At 36.7% G+C, this 10,922-nt stretch overlaps 1 non-coding gene across 1 annotated transcript; it reads right to left on the reverse strand.

Moving 5' to 3' along the window:
* Nucleotides 1-10,152: 10,152 nt before the first annotated feature.
* On the reverse strand, nucleotides 10,153-10,448 carry LOC148163731 (signal recognition particle RNA). The gene has a single exon (XR_015768861.1).
* Between the last annotated feature and the right edge of the window lie 474 nt (nucleotides 10,449-10,922).

Below are 10,922 nucleotides of genomic sequence, written 5' to 3' on the forward strand. Positions count from 1 at the left end.
TGCAAATCTAATCTTAAAAATCCATTTTTTTCCCCCTCTAAGAGGCTGAGCAGGCAGTAACATCAGAAATAAGCTACTTCAATATTCTTTTGTTCTTTTTCGGTGGCAATTTTTATGTCACTGGGAATTTTAGCAGCGTCAGGTTTTTACCCCCTACCAACCTGAACAAATTGACCCTTTCATTCATCATCTCTGCCTCCTTCAACTCTCTTACTTTCATTGATTGCTGGTTTTGCAAGCTCAGTGAACAATCTTTCTAGCAAGCTGCTTACACTGAATCATACCCGTTCTGATCTTTTGAGAGCAACTGGGTCTTCACAAATGTTTATTAATAATGGTTTCAATCAAAAGAGGAGAGCTCCTGGTTTTTATTTCTTCTCAGTCTGGAGTTTCCCCTTCTCATTTGGCTGTTGTCAGTTGAATAAACAGGGCTCGTGCGTATTTGTTATTTGGCTAAGAAATGCAAGGTGTTCAGTCACGAGTGTTGCCGGAATCTCAGGGAATTGCGCTTTTCACGTTCAGGCAGGATGGCTTTGTGATGGATGGTTCCCTGGGCTCTTTTGACTCTGCTTTGTGCTGTTTCTCTTTCTCCAGCCCATTGCATGCCGCTGTTCATCTTGCAAGATGTCTGACATTTTAAGAGCTGGGACAAACCACTTAAAGAGAGACGGAGCTGGGGAAAGAGAGAAATCGTTCAAGTAGATTGGCATGTTCCTGGAGCTGTGACAAGCTAGTTATTGGTTCATGTGTCAGACACTGTACCTACCTTCCCTTATTTAGTCCTCATAAAAGCTATACGAAGTAGACGCATTTTACCGATGCGAAACTGAGGCTCAAGGCAGTTAAATATCCTCATCAAAGTCCCGCGATTACTGAGGAGTAGAGCTCAGAGTGAGCCTGTCCTCCAAGTTCATACAAGTTGCTGTGCACCCGTGGAGCCCTTGGCACAGTGCACTATTGTTATGTCTTCCCTTTTCTTTCTCTCAGCTGATCTCTGAACTCCTAAAGAATGTGCATGCTGTCCTTTTTCTATCCCAAGAAACTACTTCAATTCCTGACATATGGTGAGCGCTCAATGATATGTATGGAGAGCATAAATGAATGAATGCATCTGTTTGCTCCTCCTACCAGACTGTAACAATCAGACTGACTAATAGAAAGGAGGCATTTTTAGTAATGAGGTACTATACAATGTCAAGTTGATGTTGACATTGGTGGCTGTTTGAGTTTTATTACTAAGTTGTATCTTTTGAAATAAAATACTGTATTCTACTAATTTTTTGTCTTCTATACCGCCCAGCTGGATCCTAAGAGTTGGAAGCATTTGGTAAGTATTAGTTCATTGAATGAACGTAGAATGATTTGTAATAGTAAGACATGAAAAAGCCCTTGACAAACATTTTGCTTTTAAAAGATCATTCTGGCAAGAGAGAAGGCTATTTGGGAGGAGGTAGGTGTAAACATAATGGGGAGAATAGATCGGAAGCTATAGAGGATAAATTATGAAGACTTGACCCCCAAAGATGTCAAAGACGTTGAAGCAACGTCTTTTTACATATCTGCCTAATCTCCCAAGGTATACAATAAAAGTGTATAGGAATCAGAACAATAATCATTAACATGTCTGGAGGAACCGAATACTTTTCACTTAATCATAAGTGAATTTAGCGATATTTAAAAAACAATTTCCTAAAAAAGACAAGAGAACAATATTTTTTAAAAATTTTTATTGTTATGTTAATCACCATACATTACATCATTAGTTTTTGATGTAGTGTTCCATGATTTATTGTTTGTGCCTAACACCCAGTGCCCCATGCAGAACGTGCCCTCTTTAATACCCATCACCAGGCTAACCCACCCCCCACCGCCCTCCCCTCTAGAACCCTCAGTTTGTTTGTCAGAGTCCATCAAAGAGAACAATATTTTTAACATAGGTTTTTTTTTTTTTAAAGCTTTTGCAAAAAATAGACTATCTTAATTAGCGTTCAATTGTGCAACAGTAAGTGGGAATGGCAGGTTGTACCTTTCCCTTTAGGATAAAGCTCCTCTGGGGCCTTCCCATCTGCTTCTGCTTTGGTTTGAGGCAATTTCTCTATTTCAATCTGTATATGGGTTTTACTTTCATTTCATGTTTCACTTGCCTTGTGTAGAAGAAAATGCCAAATCTTAGAGCTGAGAAATGAGATGCCGTAATGATAGTTCGGCTCCTTGTGTTGTCATAGCGTTCTAAATATTGAAGAAGAGGATCCAGCTAAAAATCATTTTCCAGGTATTGATGTTAATATTGCTATTAAAGAAAGTGCCAAAGTCCTTGCATATCATTCCACAGTTGGCAAACTGATCTACCATATGGCTTCAGAATATCTTCTTGACTATATCACAAGAAATACAAATCTTTTTAAATACAAAAGGGCCTTAATATTGTGAAGTATAAATTATATGGACCCATCAAAGTGAAAAATATGCCCACATTCTACAATTGTTGCTTATAATTCAGAAAATGTGTCCTAAAGAGAAAGGTGCCAGAATGATGAAAAAAGAGATTCAAACAATAAAGAGGGTAGAAAATTAAGGAGAGGAATGAGATTTGACTGTGTCTGACATATTTTTATATACACATACCCATGTGATTTCATATAATAATGCTTATCTGTCAGAAAAACACCTGGAAAATATGTTTTATATGAGTTGATTTTTTTTTTTTTGTGGATGGCTAGCAAAACAAGAACAAAGCAAAATGAAACAATAAAAATTGAGAGAGATCTCTAATTAGAAATCTCATTAAGAGGAATCTCAAAGTTTCCTCTCAATATTGATTGAGTAAATATTCTCATTTTATTGGAAGAAAACTGATTCTCAGTGTGTCTGAGGCAGTTGCCAAGAGTCACGCATTACCAGAGCTGGGCCATCTCAGTCATGGCTCTTTACCCAATGTATTTTGTCTTTTTAGGGAGGCAGAGTAGCATACTAAGAAAATCACTAGTCTAGGAGATTAAAACCAAAAGCACAACTTGTACTGAGGCTTTGTTCTCCCCTGACTAAATGGGCAACCTTGAGAAAGTCTTTTGAATTTTCAGGACCTCAGCTTCCTTGCATAAGTGGAATACCTACAGTGACAAAGTACTAGATAAGATGCAAGATCATTTTTAAATGGTGATCTGCTGCAGAAGGAACTTTAAGTTTGTAAAACTGCAAACTGGCATCCTGTAATCCTCTGTGCATCAGTATAATACAGATGTAGAGAATTCCATCCTACATGATAAAGTACAGGAGACTCCACAGAAATGAAAAATCACTTCTTTCTGTTTCATTTACACCCATTCACTCTTATGCTGAATAAAAGCCTCCCTCATGTTAGAGGAAACGTGTTAATCAAAATATACTGAAGATGTAAGGGAGAAATCACTGGAGAACCCAGAGTACCTCCAACTTCATTTCCTAAACAAACTTGGTATCTTTGTACCTGTTTCAGCCTTCTCTGCCTACTAGCATCTCCTAAAATATATTTCTCCAATGTTCTTAGTTAAAAACCTCAGTCATCTTGTACTTCCTCCCTCTCTACCTCCCAAGTCAAACCATACCACTTTAGTTTCATGAATTCAGGTTTAACTACTCCTGCTCATGGAATAGGGCATACTTTGAACCTTGTCCCCTGTGATGGCTTCACCACCACAGCATCCAAACTCCCTTTATTTCATCAGTGAACGTTTAAAGTGGTTTGGATCAGTCTGCTCGCCCCCAGCCATTCTCATCCTTGTGGACACCCCACCTGTGCTGTGTGCCTGATCAAGTCAAATCCCAATCCTTCTCAAGATCTAAGAAGCCTTTGTCAGTCAGGCACTAAATATTTTTCAGATGTGAACTCTGAAACTCTAACTTCATCTGCTCACCTTTCCCTTCTATCATCCTCAAACTTTGAACAGCCATTGGTATCTTTCTCATGATTCTTGAACGTCAGATTTCTCCATGACTCCATGCTCTTGTCCATATTATTTTATATGTAATTCTTCTCTCTAACTTTCTAGAAAGTTTCCCTTTACTTTCCTGACCCATGACTCACTCTTTACCTTGGACTATTCATTGTTCTTTAACCTTCCTTTTTGTGTCATACTTATTTTTTCCCTGAGATATATTTTACATAGCAGAAAATTCACCATTTCAATGTGTACACTTCAGTGACTGTTAGTATGTTCATTAGCTTGTGCAACCATCATATTTCATTCCAGAACATTTTCATCATCCCCATAAGAAACCCCATACCAATTAGCAGTTATTCTCCCTTTCCTCCTCTATTCAACCCCTGATCTATTTCTATCTCTAGGGATTTTGCCTATTGTGAACATTTCATATAAATGGAATACGACCTTTTGTATGTAGCTTTCACTTTAGCATATTTTCAGGTTCATCTGTAGCTGAGTCTGTATCATGCTGTAGCACATATCAGTACTTCATTCTCTTTTTAAGATTTTATTTATTTATTAGAGAGTGAGCGAGAGAGAAACAGCATGAGAGGGGAGAGGGTCAGAGGGAGAAGCAGGCTCCCCACTGAGCTGGGAGCCCGATGTGGGACTCGATCCCAGGACTCCGGGATCATGACCTGACCCGAAGGCAGTCGCTTAACCAACTGAGCCACCCAGGCGCCCAGTACTTCCTTCTCTTTATGGATAAATTATATGCATTGTAAGGATACACCACATTTTATTTATTCATTAATTGATGGACATGTGGGTTGTTTTTACTTTGGGGTTATTATGAATAATGCTTGTTATGCCTATTTTCAAATCAATTTAATTTGTTTTATTAAGATTACTACAAAGCTTCTAATAACTTCTATTAAGCACCTTTCTCTATTCTTGGGCCCCACTATCCAGAGGAAATCATTTTTTAACCTCCTGATATTTACATTCATTTTCCAAAATGAACTAATACTTTTTTTTTCAATTCTAGACATAATTTATTGGTAGTCTACCAGAGAAGAGAAATACTCAGCACTGTTCCATCCTATATATATTTTTTCTCCCCTATTTTCCACATTATTTTACAAGTTCTTGTTATTTCAATAACCAGCATACAAATCACCATGTCATGTAACTATTTTCCACAGGTGACCCATCTGGGTTAGCACATTATGACCATATAATATTTATTTGTAATACAGATAGCTATTCATAAGGAATAGCATGGAGGACATTAGGAGAAGGAAGGGGGAAATGACGGGGGGAAATCAGAGGGGGAGACAAATCATGAGAGACTGTAGACTCCGAGAAACAAACGGAGGGTTCTAGAGGGGCGTGGGGTAGGGGGATGGGTTAGCCCGGTGATGGGTATTAAGGAGGGCACGTACTGCATGGAGCACTGGGTGTTATACGTAAACAATGAATCGTGGAACACTACATCAAAAACTAATGATGTACTGTATGGTGACTAACATAACATAATAAAATTAAATTAAATTAAAAAATACAGGTAGCTATTGCATAGGAATGTATGTGTCTCTGTGTGTGTACTATTCACAGCTGACCCAATGGGTTTGCAATACTGTCTACTAAAATTCTGAGGTCAATCTGATTTCTGTTTCTTTGGTTTTCATTTGCTTTGGCTTGTAGGGGGATTTTTATTTTTCTTGTTTTGATTTTGTTGTTGTTGTTATTCTCTTTGAAGCCATTTTGGAAACTTCTCTATATCCTCCAGAGTTCTGGGTAGGAAGTATATGTGTATATTTTGTTTATTGTTTTGGCCACTTTGTGATCTAGAAACACATTCTTCAGTTACAGAAATTTTTCTTGTATTATTCTTTGATAATTTTTCTTACCTTTGTTATTCTGATTTTGGATTGCCTGGAATCCTTCCCTAGTTATTATTTTTTTCTATAATAATTGTCGTGGTCTTTTTTGTCTCTTTTCTGTGAAAATTCTTTAACAGATTTATCAAATCCTTTTTTAGATAAAAAATAGTTCTTTTAAAAATTTCTAGGAACTTTGTCCTTTTTTAAGTTTTTATTTAAATTCCAGTTAGTTAACATACAGTGTAATAGTAGTTTCAGGTGTACAAAATCGTGATTTGACACTTCCATATCACCCTGTGCTCATCACAGCAATTGTACTCCTTAAGTCCCCCCTCCCCCCACCATCTACCTCTCTCCTGGTAACCATCAATTTGTTTTTTATAGGTAAGAGTCTTTTTTTGTTTGTTTGTTTGCCTCTTTCTCTTTTTCCTTTTGCTCATTTGTTTTGGTTCTTAAATTCCACATATGGGTGAAATCATATAGTATTTGTCTTTCTCTGACTTATTTTGCTTAGCATAATACTCTCTAGCTCAGTCCATGTCATTGTAAATGGCAAGATTTCATTCTTTTTCTAGGGCTGAGTAATATTCCATTGTGTGTGTGTGTGTGTGTGTGTGTGTGTGTGTGTGCCACCTCTTCTTTATTCATTCATCAGTTGATGAGCACTTGGGTTGTTTCCATAATTTGGCTATTGTAGATAATGCATTTATCCCTTTGAATTAGTATTTTTGTATTCTTGGGGTAAATACCTACTAGTGCAATTGCTGGATCATAAGGTACTTCTATTTTTAACTTTTTGAGGAAACTCCATACTGTTTTCCAGAGTGGCTGCACCAGTTTGCATTCCCACCAACAGTGCAAGAGGGATCCCCTTTCTCCACATCCTCTCAACACCTGTTGTTTCTTGTGTTGTTGATTTTAGCCATTCTGACTGGTGTGAGGGGATATCTCATAGTTTTGATTTGTATTGCCCTGATGGTGAGTGATGTTGGAGCTTCTTTTCATGTGTCTGTCGGTCATCAGTATGTCTTCTTTGGAAAAATGTCTATTCGTGTCTTCTGCCCATTTTTAAATTGGATTATTCTCTAAGAACTTTGTCTTAATCTGTGTCCCTTCTCTTACTATTTTTCTTAAGAAATAAAATGATGTCTGGTTTTGTGGATGCACTCTCTTTCTGAGATTTTTTTCTTATTTGTTACTTTTAGCTTCTATATTTCTGGACTTTTCTCAAATCTCTAGTAATCCTTAGCTATCCATTCATGACAATAAAATAAAAGGCATGAGGTAATCTTATCACTTCTATTTTTGGGGGGCAGGGAACATTTTTCTTGAATAATACTATGGTCCAGCTATAATCTTGATTGATTATTCTTTGAGTCTGATGTATAGCTATCATCTTGTGATTTCACCATTTTTCGATTATACATCTTCATCCACCTTTTGTGATGGATATTCTGTTTGCCATGTCTTTCTCATTCTTGGTTTATTCTTTCATTTTACAGGAGCATATTGATAGTGCTTCACGAAAAAGATGAATAAGGGGTAATATTTTTTGTAATATTGTACATATGAAAATAGCTTTTTCTGCATTCATACTTGATGGGTGGTTTGCCTGGATATAAAATTCTAGATTAAATTGTTTTCTGAATTATATAAGCAATGATTAATTTTCCACTCGTTTCCACCATTACAATTAAGAATTGCAAAATCACCCTGATTCCAAATTACCTTTTATGTTAACTACCCTCTCCCATCTTTGGAAACCTGTAGCATCATCTATTTGTCCCCAGAAGTCTAAAGTTTTCCTGTTATGTGTATTGGTGTAAGTCTATTTTCACCATGTGTGTTCCTAGACCCTTTGAATCTAAAAAAATCATGCCCTTATGGTTTGCAATTTGTTCTTAAATTCTTTCATAGGTAGTACCTTCCCCTAGGTTTCTCAAATATTGGGTATCCTGAGTTAATTCTATAATTTACTTCTACTGACATTTTTATTTCTGGATTCATATTTTTAAATTTAAACAACAAAAAGAGGAGAGGAGAAGAGAAAAAGGAAAAAAGACAATAGAAAGCTGATGGACAAATAGTAATTGGTTTATAATGCTTGAGAAAGCTAATAATTAATAAGAATGTATAAAAGGCAAATCCAACCCAATTTATACTGAATAATTCCTTCCAAATCTTAGGAATCAGCAGCACCTGGTTTTCTTAACGTGTGAAAAGAGAGGAAACTACAATACAGAAAACTGGTTGAAAATTTAAGAAACCATTAAATCCCCAGATCCTCTCTCCAAAATAACTAATGTTCCTGATTTTCACCTTTTTGTTTGTTTCACAGTGACAAGTTCTCTCACATCTCTCAAGCTTGCTTGTGTCTTTGTTGTTTGTTTCTACTTATTTGTTTTGGTCCATCTCTTTAATATTAATGCCTTCCTCAAACGTTGGACAATTACTGTTTGTATGCTCATATTTAAGAATGTGGGACAAAAAAGTGCTGTTTGGAAGGCTCTGTGTTGGAGCCTTGTCAACTATGTGTTTCACTGTAGGAAGATTAGACTGGCTTATTTATTTATGAAATCTTGATGTAAATATCTTTAAGTCATCCATTGGAATGATTATATTCCCTAAAAATGACTTTTCCAAATGTTTTGTCAAGCAGGCATAAACATATCTACCAATGATCTGGGGTTGAGTTGAAAAAGTAGTCTGTGGGTCTCTGAATCTAGTCTGCACACATTTTCCTAAACCCTTTTGTTCATAGTACAGAACATAAGATATCAGTTGTGCTTGGTGTCACCAAGTCCAAAAACAAATAACAAACAAAAACCCTCTATCTTCCAAAGAAAGAAACTATTCAGTGTGAGAAATCTGGCTGTGTGGAGGGTAGGGAAGAGATCTGATCGTTCGATTCTTTCTTAAATTGTTAACTAGTGCACCTTATCTACCTCCTCCCTTATTTCCTCTTTCAGTGGAAACCAGTGTCACTATTTTTTTTTTTCAGTCCTTAGGGGATCCTTGCTATAAACTAATTGAATCTTGGCCTTAGAAATCTCTATTTAAAGTCCTTTCTTAGATGTGCTAGTCAATTACCATTTGCCCATTGTTTTCCAGCTTCCGAAATTTTTTTTCTGCTGTTTTCTCTTTTCCTATTCTCCCATTATCTATTGATTTACTAAGGAAAAAAAAATTTCTGTACTTAAAATGGCATTTTGGGATGGAGAAAATTAGATTGGTGCGTTTTCAATCAGCCTATTTACAAGATGTGCATGTTGGTTTCAGTATGAACTTTCGGTGGCTATTATGATCTTTCCTCACATATTTTTTTTAAAGTAGGCTCCACAACCAGCATGAAGCCCAGTTCAGGGCTTGAACTCATGATCCTGAAATCAAGACCTGAGCTGAGATCAAGAGTCAGACGCTTAACCAACTGAGCCACCCATGTGCCTATCCTTATGTCCTTTTATAGTCCCTACTCCCACCTGACATCCCTCCCTCTCATCCTCTAGACAAATTATGAAATATTTTATCACTATACATTAGTTTACATCTTCTAGAATTTTATGTAAATGGAGTCACACAATATTTGCTCTTTTTGCCTGTCTTCTTTAATTCAATATAATTATTTCAAGAGCTATCCAAGCCATTGCCTGTATCAATAGTGTAATAATTTTTTATTGCAGAATAAGATTCCATTGTATATATTGAATACACTGTATTACAATGTATAAATACAACTGTTTAAACCTTCAACTGTGAGTGGACATTCCTGTTGTTTACAGTTTGGAGCTGTTACAAATAAAGCTGTCATGATCATTCCAGCACAAGTCTTTTTATGGCTATATGCCTTCATATATTTTGCATAAATGTCTAGGAATGGAACAGCTAGATCATATGGTAAGCATTATGTTTTACTTTTAACAAACTGATCAATTACTTTCCAAAGTGACTGCATCATTTTACATTGTCACCAGAAATGTACAAAGATCCCAGCAACTTTCCATTCCGGTCTTGCCAACACTTGCTATGGCCAAGTCCCTTCAATTTTAGACATTCTAATAAGAGTGTAATGAGGAGCACCTCGGTGGCTCAGATAGTTAAGCATCTGCCTTTGGCTCAGGTCATGATTCCCGGGGTCCTGGGATTGAGCCCCAAGTCGGGCTCTGGGCTTGGTGGGAATCTGTTTCTCCCTCTGCCTCTCCTCCTGCTCTCTCTCTCTCTCAAATGAATAAATAAAATAAAATAATTAAAACGAGTGTAATTATTTTATTCTTCCCTAAAGATTAATGGTGTTGAACATCTTTTCATGTGCTTATCAGTTGTATATCTTCTTTGATGAATTTTGTGGTCAATTTTTTTCATTTCTTATTAGATTGTTTGCTTTCTTATTACTGAGTTTCAGAAGTGTTTATGTATTTTAGATTCAAAATCTTTATCAGCACAGGAATTTTGACCTGCTCCGGTTCTGACCTGGGCTGGTTCACCCCTCCTTAGGCAACCTGGTGGTCCCCTGCTCCCGGGAGGTCACCATATTGATGCCGAACTTAGTGCGGACACCCGATCGGCATAGCACACTACAGCCCAGAACTCCTGGGCTCAAGCGATCCTCCTGCCTCAGCCTCCCGAGTAGCTGGGACTACAGGGGTGCGCCACCGCGCCTGGCCAAAATCTTTATCAGATATGTGTTTGCAAATATTTTATTCTAGTGTGTGGCTTTTTTTTTTTTTTCATGCTTTTAGCAGTGTCTTCCAAACAATGGCAACAAGTTGTTAAATGAAGTGTCATTTATCATTTTTTTTCTCTATGGATCATGCTTTTGGTGTTCTATCTAAAAAATTATTGCCCAACTCAAGGTCACAAAGGTTTTTTTCTGTTTTCTTTATATTTCTTATAGTTTTTAGCTTGCAGATTTTCAACTATTATCCATTTTTATTTAATTTTGATATATGTTGCAAAGTAAGGATCTTTTGTTTTTGTTTTATTTTTGTCAATGCAGTTTTTCCAGCACATTTTGTTGAAAAGATTATCTTTTATCCATGGATAAAAGATTGCCTCTGCATCTCTGTCAAAAATCGTCTTTACATGTGTGAGTGTATACCTGGAGTGTCTATTCTGTTCCACTGATAACAGTTTTCTA

Source organism: Eumetopias jubatus, unplaced genomic scaffold (genome assembly GCF_037043125.1).
Source record: "Eumetopias jubatus isolate StellerSeaLion01/CBP00866 unplaced genomic scaffold, mEumJub1_p1.0 scaffold_8, whole genome shotgun sequence".
In the NCBI taxonomy this organism is placed as follows: Eukaryota; Metazoa; Chordata; class Mammalia; order Carnivora; family Otariidae; genus Eumetopias; species Eumetopias jubatus.